Consider the following 16,101-nt stretch of genomic DNA (forward strand, 5'->3'; position numbering starts at 1 on the left):
CTGATGATCGCAGTGACACCACATATGTGCATGTTACTACTTTTTAATGTATTACCTCTTGTATTGAGATCTTGTGCTTTTTCTAAAAATCTCAATAAATACTTTGTAAAAGAAATGAGCCCCATTGACTGATCTGAAGCAAGAAATGTGAATGGTTTAATATAGCAATCTAATGCTGCACACACCCTGTACATTAGGAAGCTGTAAGTCTCAATCTATCTTTTATTTCATAATAAAAATAGTCAATCCTCTCCGGGCTGCCAATGCACCATGGGGGGAAGGAGGGGGGGGGTGGCGGGTGCGAGCTCTGTAACATTAGAACTTTTTCAAAGGTTCTAAAAAAGAAAATAAAAAAATAAAAAAATACTTGTCTGCATTGAAATATAGTTGCACATAAAATTCTGACAGGCCTCTGATGTTACAAAGTGCCCCACAGTTATCCCTAGATACTAAATATGCCTCAACAAGATATCTTTATTATCACAAGACCAGTTATATAATGCGATAAGCAATCTTCACTATACTCAAACTTATTTATAGTATTCTAGTTTAAATTTAAGATGGAAATTCGATTTTGAATGCAGGCTTGGGTTAATAGTTGCTTACAGTGCATGTATAGCAAAAACCTTTTTATTTTTTTTTTTAGTTTTGAATAGAGTAGGGAAGAGATAATACCCTTGTATGTATGTGTTTGGTTAGGGGGATTTCCCTTCACTTCTTGTCCTGGATATGCAAGGGAGCGAGAAGAAGACCAGATGAATTATCCGCTTAGGACACTAGTCACCAGTACGGGTGTCACCTTTGGAAGATTTAACTGCCCTCCACAATTTGTTTTGGTGACAATTGTCACCAGGGTAATCTCTTCTCCCCATTAGGATCACAACAATAAAAACTGATAGAGGGTCTAACCCAGCCATCCTCAACCAGGGTTCCTCTAGACTGGTTGCTAATGGTTCCTTGAGCCGTGGCTGATTAGCCTTCAGTGTGTTGATGCCTCCATACCACGACTCCATACCACGACTCCATACCAGGGCCAACACCATGACTATGATGGGGAATTGTTTCCACTGTTCCCAGATGAATTTAGCAGGGGTTCCCAAAGACCTAAAGTTATTTTAAGGCCTCATGCACACGGGGCGTTAGAAAAAACGAGCTGCAAAGCCACTACCAACGCCAGGAAAAAGCGGCTGTAAAAACGTGCTTTTAGTAGCTTTTTGAATTGGCGTTAATGCACGTTTAGCCATGCTAGCTTTTTGCAGCATTTCTCAGCCTCTATTCAAAATTAATGGTTCCCTATGAGAACCCATTGATTTGAATAGAAGTCGCACCACAAGTCGGATCATGATGATCCCATTTGCGGTGCGGCCTCTACGCTGAGAATCTTGAAGGGGAACCCTCGCCAAAATGAAAAAAGAAAAAAAAAGAAAAAAACTGCCATGGGATTCCCCCCTAAAGAGTATACCCAAAAGGTCATTCGGTCTGGTATGAATTTTAAGGAACACCCCCCCCCCCCCCCCATATCCATGCACCCCTTCTTAACAACCCTGGCCGTTGGTTGTCGGGGTCTGGTGGAGGGGGCTTATCGAAATCTGGAAGCCCCCTACAACAAGGGGCCCCACACCCTATGTGAATCAGTATGGGGTACATTTTACCCCTACCCAATCACCTAAAAAAAAAGTGTAAAAAAATAAAAACAGTACACAGGTTTTTGACAAAGTCATTTATTAAAGCAGCTCCGGCATCTCTTCTTCCAATTTCTTCTCCCTCGGGCGCGGTCTTCATCCTCCGGTTCTTCTCCCTCTGCTGGTTCTCCTCTCTCTGCTGTCTTCTCCCTCTGGTGGTTCTCCTCTCCCCGCTGTCTCCTCCCGCTGTCTTCTCCCTCTGTTCTTTCTCCGATGTTCTTCCAATGCTCTCTCCCGCTGTAATGCTGGGTCCGCTGTGTACCATCAATTATATAGCTATGGGGCCGGGCCACCCGGTGACGGCATCCAGAGGCCCCATCCCTTGTGATGTCACCTCCCCAACATGCCCCGGGTGGTGACGTCACAAGGGGGCAGGGTGCGGCTTGGTTACCCCCCCCCCCCATAGCAAGCAGCCTGTCAGGAGGGAGGGGCCAGGAGAGCTGGTAGGGGACCTGAGAAGAGGAGGATTGGGGCTGCTCTTGGCAAAATCCCTGCACAAAGCAGGTAAACATAACAGGTTTGTTATTTAAAAAAAAATGCTTTTAATATCACTTTAACGCCAATACATTATGCTTGTTTAAAGGGGGTTGGCAGTTGATGGGTTTGTTTAAATATGTATTTATACAGTAAAACATACAAAACAAAAAAGCCAATTTTACAAAAAAAAAAAAAAGGGGGAATTTACAAAAAAAATGTATGAAATGTAAGAACAAATTACAACTGTCAATGGCTATTTACCAAAAAACAGGAATCGTGATATAGATTAATTACTTTATTATAGGCGACACCCCCTTCACCATGGGCAGAGATGGATTATGGTTCTTGTAGGCCCTAAGCACAGCTTTATACAGGGTCCTGGGATTGCTCCCAACTGGATGCAGAGATAGTTATGGGCAGCTCATGCATCAGTCTTTATGGGATGGTGGAGTAGTTATGCAGCTGCCGTCACCATGAACCCTGTATATGACCCTAGCAATGATCTGCAAGGAATAAATGTGGCGAGAACCACTATGGTAAGGGAGATGTCCACAATTGTTGCCCCTGTCATCCGTGTTAGGAAAGTGTGTGTGTAGTTCTGTTGTGACAGAAGTTTCTAGCAATGTTTCTGTGAAAAAGCGTTAGAGGTAAAGAGTGATATAAGCTATAGGTCAGAAATTATCCTCAACTGAGCACCCGGATTAGCATATTGAAAAAAAATGTGCATCTCATCAAGGTACAGTGTTTGAGAGAAGATGGTGGTGGTCTTTGGTTAGCACACTTTTAAAATGTAAACATTTTCTGTAGCTCCTAAAAGTATTGCATTAACATTGACTACAAATATCTCAGGACGAGATATATGTGAAAATATATATGTGTGCTCAAAAGTTTGCATGCCCTGGCAGAAATCGTGACATTTTGGCATGGATATTGAAAATATGACTGATCATGCCAAAAAAAAAAAAAAAATGATTTAAGGATAGTGATCATATGAAGCCATTTATTATTCCGTAGGCATTTGGCACCTTTTTAAATCTTAACAACAGAAATTGCCCAAATGGCCCTAATCAAAAGTTTACATACCCTGGAATGTTTGGCCTTGGTACAGACACACACATGCAGGGTAAAATGGCAATTAAAGGTTAATTTCCCACATCTGTGGCTTTTTAAAATGCAATTGATGTCTGTGTATAAAAAGTCAATGAGATTGTTAGCTCTCGCTTTTAGGAGTTTTCATACTGCACTGGCTGTCCTATATAAATGCAGGACCCCTGACCTTCTGTCTGGACAGTGCTGATTGGCCCTGTGCTGATCACATGCACTCTCCCAAGCAAAAAAAAAAAAAAATTAGAGGAAATCTCTAGCAATACATATTAAACTGAGTATGTGCAGCCTGACTCCAGTAACTCTGTCTTATCTGGACCAATTTTTGAGTCGGTGGAAGGGAAGGATCTGTGCATACAGGACGAAACAGCCTTTTTTTTTTTACACAATGCAGAGGATTAACCCCTTAGGTTCCACAATGAGTATAACAAGCATGTTTTACTGCTGTGGTTCTTCATTCCTCAAGTGCCCACAACGGGCCATGTTTTCAGGTTTTCCTTCACTTTGCACAGCTGCTTTAAATCAATATCAATGACATGGTATTGATAAGAGTGATTTTATCTAAGGGAAGTTCCCAAAACATGGCCCATTTGGGGTACTTGAGGACTGAGGTTGAGAACCACTGCTTTACTGTATATACAGACTGATTTTACTGTTGTGGGTTTAGTAACACTTTAACATATGAAGGTTTTCTGAGAATTCACACTTGTGTGAAGTGTGGCTGTTTTCAAGGGAGACTTAGCAGTAACCCATGCAAATAGGTTACAGGCAGGAAGCCTCATTAAAAGCGTCTGCAGACGCTCGCATGTAATCACTCATGCAGCGATTACCAAAGGATGATCGGCCCTGGAAGCAGACTGTCCGTGTCCAGAGCCAATCATCTGCAGGTAATCGCTGAATGAACAATTTTATCTGAATAGCCATCAGGGCTGTCAAGACTCCTATTGCTTTCAATGAGGCTTCCTCCCTGCACCCATTTACATAGGTTACCTCTGAGTCTCCCGCAGGTAATCGCAAATGGCCCCATTCGCAAGTGTGAATTGGGCCTTAAAGATCTACTTGAACTGCTGGAGCTGCCTGCAGGAACATCATAACAGCAGCACAAAAAAAAAAAAAAAAAGAAAAGGCAAGCACTTATATACTTGTTCTTCAAGAGAAGAAGTCAACCAACAAAACGAAAAAAGGTATCACTAGCAAATGCATAGCCAAGACATACATTTCATCTGGCCAGACTGTACTGGTAAACTTTTGACAAGTGGCACAAAAACAAAAAAAGACAAGGGCATTCTTCACAAAAAGAATAGTCTATGACACAAGCATTCACTTCAATTACAGGCAATTATTCATTATTAAACAAAATAGCCCATTTTACATTGACAATCTAGCTTCTTTCCCCATTATGCAGAAATTAAACCATAATCTACACGGCTGCCCCCTGACCTTGAACACAATACCAGACAATGATGACACTATGTAAGCAACGTTCGCTGGTACAACTGCGTCACCACAGCGCCACCACGTGGCCACATAGAATGTGCATGGCAGAAGAGTAGAGAAGTTTTAGCTACCACTCTTAATTTTAATTGCCTATGGGGAAGGAATGTCTTTTTTTTCTTTTTTTTTTATAAACAGTATAAAAAATTGAAAGAACCATACACGTGCAAAAATGACAATGTATTCATACAAATATATACAACTACTGTTACTCCATTAATCAATCATTGTACAAGTCTCAAAACACAATCATCAAATATTTTAAATAAAAGTTTAAGAAAACTAAAACATACTGCTTGTAAAAAAACAAAAATGCCTAAATGAAACATATGCAGATATCCAAATGTTTGCTCCTGAGTGTGGCCACACCTTAGCATATTCAAACAGCATTAGTCGTGTGTAATTATATATATATATATATATTACACACATACATATACAGTGTCTCACAAAAGTGAGTACACCCCTCAACACTGAAGAAATGACACTTTACTACAATGTAAAGTAGTGAGTATACAGTTTGTATAACAGTGTAAATTTGCTGTCCCCTCAAAATAACTCAATACACAGCCATTAATGTCTAAATCGTTGGCAACAAAAGTGAGTACACCCCTAAGTGAAAATTCCAAAATGTCCAAATTAGGCCCAATTAGCAGTTTTCCCTCTCTGATGTCTTGCAACTCGTTAGTGTTACAAGGTCTCAGGTGTGAATGGGGATCAGGTGTGTTAAATTTGGTGTTATCGCTCTCACTCTCTCATACTGGTCACTGGAAGCTCATGGCAAAGAACTCTCTGAGGATCTGAAAAAAAAAATTGTTGCTCTAAATAAAGATGGCCTAGGCTATAAGAAGATTGCGAAGACCCTGAAACTGAGCTGCAGCACGGTGGCCAAGACCATACAGTGGTTTAACAGGACAGGTTCCACTCAGAACAGGCCTCGCCATGGTTGACCAAAGTTGGGTGCACGTGCTCAGCGTCATATCCAGAGGTTGTCTTTGGGAAATAGACATATGAGTGCTGCCAACATTGCTACAGAGGTTGAAGGGGTGGGGGGTCAGCCTGTCAGTGCTCAGACCATACGCCACACACTGCATCAAACTGGTCTGCATGGCTGTCGTCCCAGAAGGAAGCCTCTTCTAAAGATGATGCACAAGAAAGCCTGCAAACAGTTTCATGAAGACAAGCAGACTAAGGACCTGGATTACTGGAACCATGTCTTGTGGTCTGATGAGACCAAGATAAACTTATTTGGTTTAGATGGTGTCAAGCGTGTCTGGCGGCAACCAGGTGAGGAGTACAAAGACAATTGTGTCTTGCCTGCAATCAAGCATGGTGGTGGGAGTGTTATGGTCTGGGGCGGCATGAGTGCTGAGGGAACCATGAATGCCAACATGTACTGTGACATACTGAAGCTGAGTATTATCCCCTCCCTTCGGAGACTGGGCCGCAGGGTAGTATTCCAACATGATAATGACCCCAAACAAACCTACAAGACGACCACTGCCTTGCTAAAGAAGCTGAGGGTAAAGGTGATGGACTGGTCAAGCAGGTCTCCAGACCTAAACCCTATTAAGCATTTGTGGGGCGTCCTCAAACGGAAGGTGGAGGAGCACAAGGTCTCTAACATCCACCAGCTCTGTGATGTCATCATGAAGGAGTGGAAGAGGACTCCAGTGGCAACCTGTGAAGCTCTGGTGAACTCCATGCCCAAGAGGGTTAAAGGCAGTGCTGGAAAATAATGGTGGCCACACACAATATTGACACCTTGGGCCCAATTTGGACATTTTCAGGGGTATACTCACTTTTTTTGCCAGCGGTTTAGAAATTAATGGCTGTGTGTTGAGTTATTTTGAGGGGACAGCAAATTTACACTGTTATACAAACTGTACACTCACTACTTTACATTGTAGCAAAGTGCACTTTTTTCAGTGTTGTCACATGAAAAGATATAATAAAATATTTACAAAAACGTGAAAGAAAGAAGCTAATTGATCAATTAGTATTCATTTGGAGTGTGGGAAAAAACTGGAGTACCCAGAGGAAACCCACACAAGCAAAGGGTGCACATGCAAACACCATGCAGATAGTGACATGACCAGGACTGGAACCAAGGACTCCGGTGCTGCAGGCAGAAGTGTTAACCACTAGACCACTGTGCTGCCCACCATGGATCTTATCTATCATTCTTGTGCTGCTTTTTCTGAATGTGCTAATCTTAGCATAGTCTCTTTTCTGCTTTCAATTAGTATTTTATAATAAAGACATTGGGAACGAAGCTGTATGTTGTGAAGGGGGTTGGTATTGAATAGTTAAATGATGAATCAGCAGCTTTCCAACATAAACCGATTCTGATTTTGGATTCAACTTCTTCCTTGAAAAATAGTTTTATGAGATGTACGCATAGGAATGAGAGGGGGCCATTTGTTTTCTCTGCACCTGAGATCTCAGGTTTTCCCAGGTAGCAGCCATCTCCAATCTCTCTGTTGTGTTTTAATTAAACTGGAACTTTAGTCAGAGTATTAAGTCCTGCTAGATGACTTCAGGCTGGCCCTTTTTGCAGGTCTAGCCATGTAAAACATAAAAAATAAATGCCTATACTGTTTAAAACTCAGTAATACACTCTCTCTCCCTGCTCTGCACATGCTCAGTTGCTCTCTATTTTTAGGCACTGTGCCAACTTTGTAGAGACCGGTCTGTTGACAACTTAAAGATTTACTGCTGCGCAGGGGCTCTTGGCTTCAGAAAAATGGCCGGCTCCAGCAAGAAGAAACAGGAGCAATGCTGGAGGCAATTTACAGCACACACTAATTTGGTAATATTATAATTAATGTGGAATGTATGTTCTTCACTAAAGAATATTATTTTTGATCAAATTGTTATGGGTAAAGTTCCATTTAAAGCGGGAAAATGAACAAGGACAAATGAGAACCCGTTATTTTGTTTTTGTTTTTATAAGAACTTTTCATAACCAGAGCCCTTAAAAACAGGGGTGTCCAAACTTTTTACAAAGAGGGCCAGATTTGATGTAGTGAACATGCGTGAGGGCCGACCATTTTGCCTGACAATCTTTGAACCATTAAAATTAAATGCAAATTAACTAATACACTGCCCAACAAGAATTCTCTTGCCTTTGTGGCTGTGTGTGGTGAAAAGTTTAAGGATGAGCTTGGGCGTGTTATTTGGATATACCGTATTTATCGGCGTATAACGCGCACCTTCACTTTAAGAGGAAAAAAACACAGGGAAGTAACCCAGCCCTCCATCAGCCTGTCGCCACAATTCCCCCTCCAGACAGCCTCCCAGTGGCAGTCTCAACTTCAGTGCAGTGTCACTATGTCTCATTGATGAGACTTCATCTCTGTGGAGACACCGCTCAGCTGATCAGCGGTTTGTCTCACTTCCTCTGGCGCTCCAGCGGCTCCCCCGTGCTGACGTCATCCCTTACAGACACACAGCTCCGGCCAGGCTGCTCTGCGCACGGCGGAGCTTTACATCTCTACACCGCGGCCATCTCATCATTCATCCCAGCCTGTGCATCCATCTACATTATACAAACATCCCCACTCCATGAGGCAACTTTGAGTTTTTCCACCTGGCTTATTTACAACACCGCGGCCATCTCATCATCCATCCCAGCCTGTGCATCCATCTACATGACACATACCTCCCCACTCCATGAGGCAACTCTGAGCTTTTCCACCTGGCTGTGAGTACTCTTGGCATATTACCATCACTTTGCCCGTTGTCACCTGCTTTGAGCCAAAGTGTTTGTTTTTATACTTCACTCAGTGGTCTCTGCATGCCTCTTTGGATGGATCTCCTGTGTTAGCCTCCTGCTGCTCAATGCCTCTGTCCCTCTGTTGATGTTTTAATTGATCACTAATAACATTATCAAGAGCTTGTGGTTTTTAATATTCCTAATATTTCTTATTGTGCATTTTTTTTTTTTTTTTTTTTATTATGTGTGTTTTTTTTTTTACAATGCGTTTTCTTTCTCAACGGAGCTTCTGAACCCGGTCTTTCTGGCAGTTTTTATTGTTATTCTAGACCATCGTTTATTACTGGCTCACTACTGGTTTATTAAAACTACTATAAACTTTTATGCTTGTCGTATTTTGCTTTTCAACAATATCCTGAGCGCTGGACTATCTATATGCTTTTTCACTTTAAGAGGGAAGTTTCAGGAAAAAATTTAATTTTAAATAAAAAACTGTGAAGCAAAATAAGGATCAGTGCCCATCAATGCAGCCTAATCAGTGCCCATCTGCAGCCTCACGATTGCCATGAATGCAGCCTCGCAGGTGCAAGGAATGCAGCCTCACCATTGCCAGGAATGTAGCCTCTGAATGCAGCCTCACCATTGCCATGAATGCAGCCTGATCCATGCCCATCTGTAACCTCGGAGGGGGGGCGGAACGAGCGCCAACAGATTATATACAAGAGAATCTCCTGTTTACTTGACGGCCTCTTTAATACAAAGTCCCGCCTCCTATGATGGACAGAACAGTCGTCCAAAGTCAGCCCAGGAGATGGGACTTCCTATTACAGAGGCCGCCGAGTAAAGAGGAGATTCTCCTGTATGTAATCTGACGGCGCTCGTCTTGCCCTCTCCCTGTCCCCCCCCAAGGCTGCCAGAATGATAAATAAGGTATATATCTTTTGTGTCCCCCAATAAATCCCCGAGCGCCGATTCGTTGGGGGCCACAAAAGATATATATATCCAAATTAGGAGTGGGGATGCATTAAACCGGAATGATAAATATGGTATATATCTTTTGTGGCCCCCAATAAATCACCGAGCACCGATTCGTTGGGGGCCATAAAAGATATATATCCAATTTACCAGTGGGGCCGCATTAAACCGGAACGCGGGCCGCAATTGGCCCACGGGCCACACTTTGGACATGCCTGCCTTAAAAATATAAGTAGGTTGTGAGTCAATCTACCATTCTTCACTAACCTGTCACAACAATACACCCATTAGGTTTTGGTCATACGGAAGGCATTAGTGTGCACCCCCCACCCTTACCACTTTTACAAGCCAACCAATAATTAAAAACGGTTTATTTTGAATATCTCTTGCCGACTCCCGCGCAGCCCTCCTGTAGGCAAGGGTTGTCACCTGTCCCCCCACCCTTCTTTTTTGTTGGGCCCTTTCCCTATTTATGCCCGTGACCTTTTCTTTACTTTAAACTTGTTCACTACCTTCTTTTTCCTGCCTCAATGTCGCTCTCTCTTCTCCTTTGTTTTTCTCTCTCTCTCTTCTTCTAATCCCTGGTAGTATGGGAGGTACATGTTTAAACCGCACTCAAAGCAACACCCCTTTTTATGTGTTTGTCTTCTTGTCTTTCACCTAGGGGGGTTGCCATGTGGATTATGGCTTTTGGATTCCTTTCAGTACATGGGGTAATCTGACCCCTATTCTTCCACCCTTATTGATGGTGTTCATTAAGTGCACTTACAGTACACAGGTGGTATTTCTATCTCTACAATGCTATATTTTATACTATTTCTTACTTATTTTCTTTTGCATTTCCTATGGTTACAGCTGCTCATCTATTGATCTAGCCCTGCCTGGCTGTTCCTTTGTTACTGGCGGGTGGTCTCTTGCCCTCTCATCAGCTCCTGTGCAAGGACTCTTAATACCATATTTGTTTATTTTATTTTTTTGTTTTTTTTTTTGGGGGGGGGGGGGGGGCATACCCAGTTTTTATGCATTTACCCTTTTATTTTTTGTATATTATATATATTCTTTTTTTTTTTATGTTTTGCATAGTACAAAAAGAAAAAGTAAACAACCTCGCCATGCAGGATGGGAATCATGGAAAAGACCTAAACAGCTACCAGCGATCCAGATCGGCAGACCGGAGGCGATCCGGTACCTTACAACATTGCCAGGAGCCTGAACTAGCATTTGGAATCTCTGTTGTGTCATCACACAGAAGATTGGTTAATGGGTGTAAACCCAAACATCCTTCGTAACACAGTACAGACACTGCATGCAGACACCTATTTCCCTTTCTAGTGTCAGAGGATGATTGTTTGGAGCTGCCACCTTCAGCTACTACCCAATGGAATATCCTAGATCAGGGGTCTCCAAACATTCTGAACAAAGGGCCGTTTTATTGTTCTTTGGACTCTAGGAGGGCCGGACTGTGGCCAGCGGGAGTGGGAATTTTCCTGGCATCAGTGGGAAAAAACATTTGGTATTAGGGGGAATAGTGCCTCATCGTTGGTATCATAGGGAGAAATAGTGCCCCATTAGTGGTGTCAGTGGGAGAAATGCTCCATTGTCAGTATCATATGGCAGAATAGTGTCTCGTATTAGTGGAAAGAGTAATGCCCCAAGGGCCAGATAAAGGCAAGCAAAGGGCCGCATCCGGCCCTTGGGCCGCAGTTTGGAGACCACTGTCCTAGATTATTACCGTCTCCATTTTGCTTGATCAAACCTATACTTTACAAAGGGCCCCAACGTTTGCTAGCAGAAGATACTAGTACTCTTCACCCCAGGACCTGTAACATTACAGAACTGTGCTTACTGTACCCGTTAACCCATTTCTTCATTTTTTTTGTGTTACTTTCAGTGGTGAATGTGGCCCAGAATGAGCTGAGACGTTGACAAACATTCTCTCCTCCCTCTCAGTGTCCATGCAATGGACATGTAGATTATTGTGCTTTGTTCTCTATATTTACAGTTGCTAAATATTAGATATTGTCATTTCTATTGTATTGATCCCTTGCTGCAAGGTTTACCAGTGCAGTAAGTTTCCACATTTCTTTCCGTGATAATATACTGAACTTATTTATCACTACCACGTGTGTCTGTTTCTGGTAACAATCCACAGCCAGGATATCGGTATTTTCTACTCGTATTCTTGAAACTGTTTGTAGTGATTTTATATCTAACAAGGTGTGACAGAGACTGAGGCCATTCTTGGAGTTGAGGCACAGAACAGAGGACCCAAAAATCACTAAGTGGCTCCTTTGGGGGTGGCGCAATATTTGTATTTCTTTATGAATTTAATATTTAATTATGTTGAATAAAATGTATATGCACATTCTCTTTACAAGTCTCTTTTCTTGTGTGAATTAGTACTTCGGGACTGCGCTACGCCTTGCATATAAGCCAGTACCTTATTTGGTCGCACTCAAAGCAACACACAGGTGTTCTGTGCATCCACATTCAGACAGTCCCATTCATGTCAGTTGAGACATAGCGGCTGGATGGACACAGCGGCTGCTCCCAATTTGACATCAGCGCGTGTCCCCAAGCTCACACTGTCTACTTTAACCGCTTGCTGACTGCCCGCCGTCAATTGACAGCGGCAGAATGGCATACCTGAGCGAATTGCCGTAGCTGTATGACGGGCTCTTCAAGGAATATAGGGGGCGCGTGTGCGCCCGCCGCATCCCTAAGAAACCAATGCACGTGCCCGGAGGCCGTGATGTCCGCCGGGCACCCGCGATCACCTAATAGGGCTAAATAATAGACTATAGGTTGAAACGCATTAGTGAGGTGGTCCTAGGGCAGGACCTGTTATAACTATGCTTGTAGATGTTCTACACAATAAATGAGGATATTAAATGATCCCTTTGGTGTGCATTCCTTTTCCTCCAAAATCAAAGATGTAATAAATTGCAGCTTATCGGTCCCTAAGTACGGTTGCTTTATTAATTTTTTCCTTTATTGTATTGTGGTAATCCTGCCAATAACACGTCCTGTCCTAGGGTGGCTACGGTCACTCCTCAACTGTATCTACCCTGTTTCCCAGAAAATAAGACCTAGCGTGATTGTCGGTGATGGCTGCAATAAAAGCTCTACCCCCCCAAATAAGCCCTAGTTAAAGTCCTTGTAGGTCTTATTTTCAGGGTAGGGCTTATTTTCGGGGAAACAGGGTATGGAGCAGCAGTGTTGTCACCTTAGGTGGTTCTCCTTACATATACTACCAATACGTTTTTCTCTCTTCATCTCCGCTATGGGATAATTTGTAGAAGATAGCTTTAAGGAAGATAACATTGTTTGTGATTTCAGTTCAGCTCACAGGAAGTGACAAGGACACTGTATTTCTAGCAATGTCAACAGGTATTTTCTGTACTTGCTGAAAATGGACTTAGCCTGAAAAATAAAAAACTGGAAAGCACATAAAAGGACTGTTAAGCTTCAATATATTACATCTTTGTTCTTAAAAAGTTTGTTATCCCAACACTTCATATTCCTGATATGTGGCTGCTGTACCATGTACTTGTATGAGAAAGTATCCTGTTCCCTTAGTATTGCTTCCTTTGTGTGAAATCCCTGGTGTTCCTGCCAGTCCCTCTGCTTTCCTATTAAAAACTGACCACACTAAGCAGGAGAGCACACCATGGTCAGTTCTCTAGCTATTCTGGGAACTCGGTGTACTCTCCTCCAATGATCAGACTTGTCCTGACACACAGGCATTCACTGGGAAGCTGAGTGCACTTATGCAGCTGAGAACAGGGGGAATGTGATCACTTATAAAAAAAGGGAAAAAAAGGTATTTATAATGTGTTTTTTTTTTTAAATCTATACAAAAATGTTTTGCCTTTCATTTCTATTTTAAACTGAATGGGTTATTTTACAGGGTGATCGTTTACAATCACTTTAGCTATCCTTTATTGTGATACATTTCAGATCTAGAACAGGTATGACGAAAGCAAAGTGGCGGAAAGAAAAATATATGCGAGGCAGACAACATTAAATCCTATCAGTCTGACATGAAACATGCTGACCTGTACCTGTACTTGTCTGCACTGTTTCATACGGCATGCATGTACGGAACGTTGTACCCTGAACTATAAATATGGTGATTTGCCAATACAAATAACTCATGCTTACATAATAAGCATACTTTGTGTTCCATAACAGCTTACATGCACTTAGAAGTTAGTATCCAACGGATCAATCTATGAGGCATAATACAGGCGTAGAAACCTACAGTGCCTTGAAAAAGTATTCATACTCTGAAATTTTCCACATTTTGTCATTTTACAACTAAATTTTAAATGTATTTTATTGGGATTTTATGTGATGGACCAACACAAAGTGGCACATAATTGTGAAGTGGAAGGAAAATGATAAATAGTTTTAAACATTTTTTACAAATAAATATGTGAAAAGTGTGGTGTACATTTGTATTCAGCCCCCCGAAGTCAATACTTTGTAGAACCTCCTTTCACTGCAATTACAGCTGCAAGTCTTTTTAGGTATGTCTCTACCAGCTTTGCACATCTAGAGAGGGACATTTTTTTCCCATTCTTCTTTAAAATATAGCTCAAGCTCTGTCAGATTGGATGGAGAGCGTCTGAACAGCAACTTTCAAGTCTTGCCACAGATTTTCAATCGGATTTAGGTCTGGGTTTTGACTGGGCCATTCTAACACATGAATATGATTTGATCTAAACAATTCCATTGTAGCTCTGGCTGTATGTTTAGGGTCGTTGTCCTGCTGGAAGGTGAACCTCCGCCGCCTTGGCTACTTTTGTGATGAATGCTCTCCTTGCCCGGCCTGTCAGTTTAGGTGGACGGCCATGTTTTGGTAGGTTTGCAGTTGTGCCATACTCTTTCCATTTTCGGATGATGGATTGAACAGTGCTCCGTGAGATGTTCAAAGCTTGGGACATTTCTTCATAACCTAATCCTGCTTTAAACTTCTACACAGCTTTATCCCTGACCTGTCTGCTGTGTTCCTTGGCCTTCAAGATGCTGTTTGTTCACTAAGGTTCTCTAACAAATCTCTGAGGGCTTCACAGGACAGCTGTATTTCTACGAAGATTAAATTACACACAGGTGGACTCCATTTACTAATTAGATTACTTCTGAAGTCAAGTGGTTCCGCTAGATTTTAGTTAGGGGTATCAGAGCAAAGGGGGGCTGAAAACAAAATGCACACCACACTTTTTGGATATTTATCCAAAAACCATTTATCATTTTCCTTCCACTTCACAACTATGTGCCACTTTGTGTTGGTCTATCACATAAAATCCCAATAAAATAAATGTATGTTTTTGGTTGTAACATGACAAAATGTGGAAAATTTCAAGGGGTATAAATACTTTTTCAAGGCACTGTAGATATCTTTTTTTTTATTGAACGGGACTTGTGTATAGCTATGTAACTATACTTCTCATATCCAGGTTATAAGAATTATTGTTTGCCAAAATGTTCAGTTGTCATGCAATTATGTGAATAAGAAAATAATTCTGGGCACTGTCCCACAATATCCATAGGTTGTCAAATAAAATTAGAGTTTCAGCCAGTGAGTGAGGGAGATTGACCACACCCACTTTTGGTCATGCTCACAAGTATCTGAATGGAGGCAACTATGGAACCCCAGTAATACCATTCAATTAGAAACTAAAATTCAATGTGGCATTAATGTAATAACAACAAAACTACACCAATAATAACACAGCAGCTCACAAAAGCAGAAATCTTGCCTTTTTTTGAGAAAGCCCCTGAAGGTATATTGGTTTGCATAGTTCCACCATCCCCTAGCCTTTCCTCCTTCACAAGTTTCCATACTGGGGTTGATTTACGAAAGGCCAATAGACTCCAGAGCTTCATAAATTAGGTAAAGCTTCACTTTGCAAAGAACACCCAATAACGTGCAAGGAAAATAAAAAAAAAAAAACAGCTTATTTTTTTTGCTTGCACGTGATTGGATGATGGAAGTCAGCAGAGCTTCTGTTCATTTACTAAGCACTGGAGCAACTGCTCTTCCTAAATGCAACTGCACCTTGCAAAGTGCACAGTCTATTTGGCCTTTAGTAAATCAACCCCACTGTCTCTGTGCCTGCTCTACCTATCACAGCTGCAAGTGAGGTCTGCATATAACATACTAAACCTATTCAATATTATTCTTCAGAAATATACCTTATACATGCATTAGGTTATGGAAGGCATGCAAGGAAAGTCATATGATAAACTGAAAGTGAAGCTGACTACCTGTTCTCACTTTCCACTCTGCGTTCAGGGTTTTCACCCTTATTTCCTGTTCCCTCTAAGCTTGTGTTTCTGCTGTGCCCTTTCAGCTCCTGTTTCTCTGCCGTCCTTCATAGTCACCCATCTGCTATTCCTCACTGTCCCACCTCAGCTCCTGTGTCTCTGCTGTCCTTCAATGTCACCTCTCTGCTCTTTAGTTTCTGCTGTTCCTCACTGTCCCCTCTCAGGTCCTGCACTTGTGCCGTCCCATAGTTCCTCCTCCCTGCTGTCCCTCACTGTCCCCTCTCAGTTCCTTCTCCCTACTGTCCCTTACTGTCCACTCTCAGCTCCCGTGTCTCTGCTGTCCCCCATTGTCGCCTCTCAGCTTCTGTGTCTCTGCTG

General features: G+C 42.1%; 1 protein-coding gene and 1 long non-coding RNA gene across 6 annotated transcripts in view; one reads left to right on the forward strand and one right to left on the reverse strand.

The window, feature by feature from the left end:
• Positions 1-11,717, forward strand: part of LOC141140917 (uncharacterized) — a 60,441-nt gene extending 48,724 nt beyond the window's left edge. The window contains exon 3 of the long non-coding RNA XR_012244020.1: positions 10,534-11,717. This is a non-coding gene — a long non-coding RNA (uncharacterized lncRNA). The remainder of the gene's footprint in view (positions 1-10,533) is intronic.
• THADA (THADA armadillo repeat containing) overlaps positions 1-16,101 on the reverse strand; it is a 904,047-nt gene that overhangs the window by 781,618 nt on the left and 106,328 nt on the right. The gene's annotated exons all lie outside the window — the stretch shown is intronic.

This window comes from Aquarana catesbeiana, linkage group LG04, assembly GCF_042186555.1.
Source record: "Aquarana catesbeiana isolate 2022-GZ linkage group LG04, ASM4218655v1, whole genome shotgun sequence".
NCBI lineage: Eukaryota > Metazoa > Chordata > Amphibia > Anura > Ranidae > Aquarana > Aquarana catesbeiana.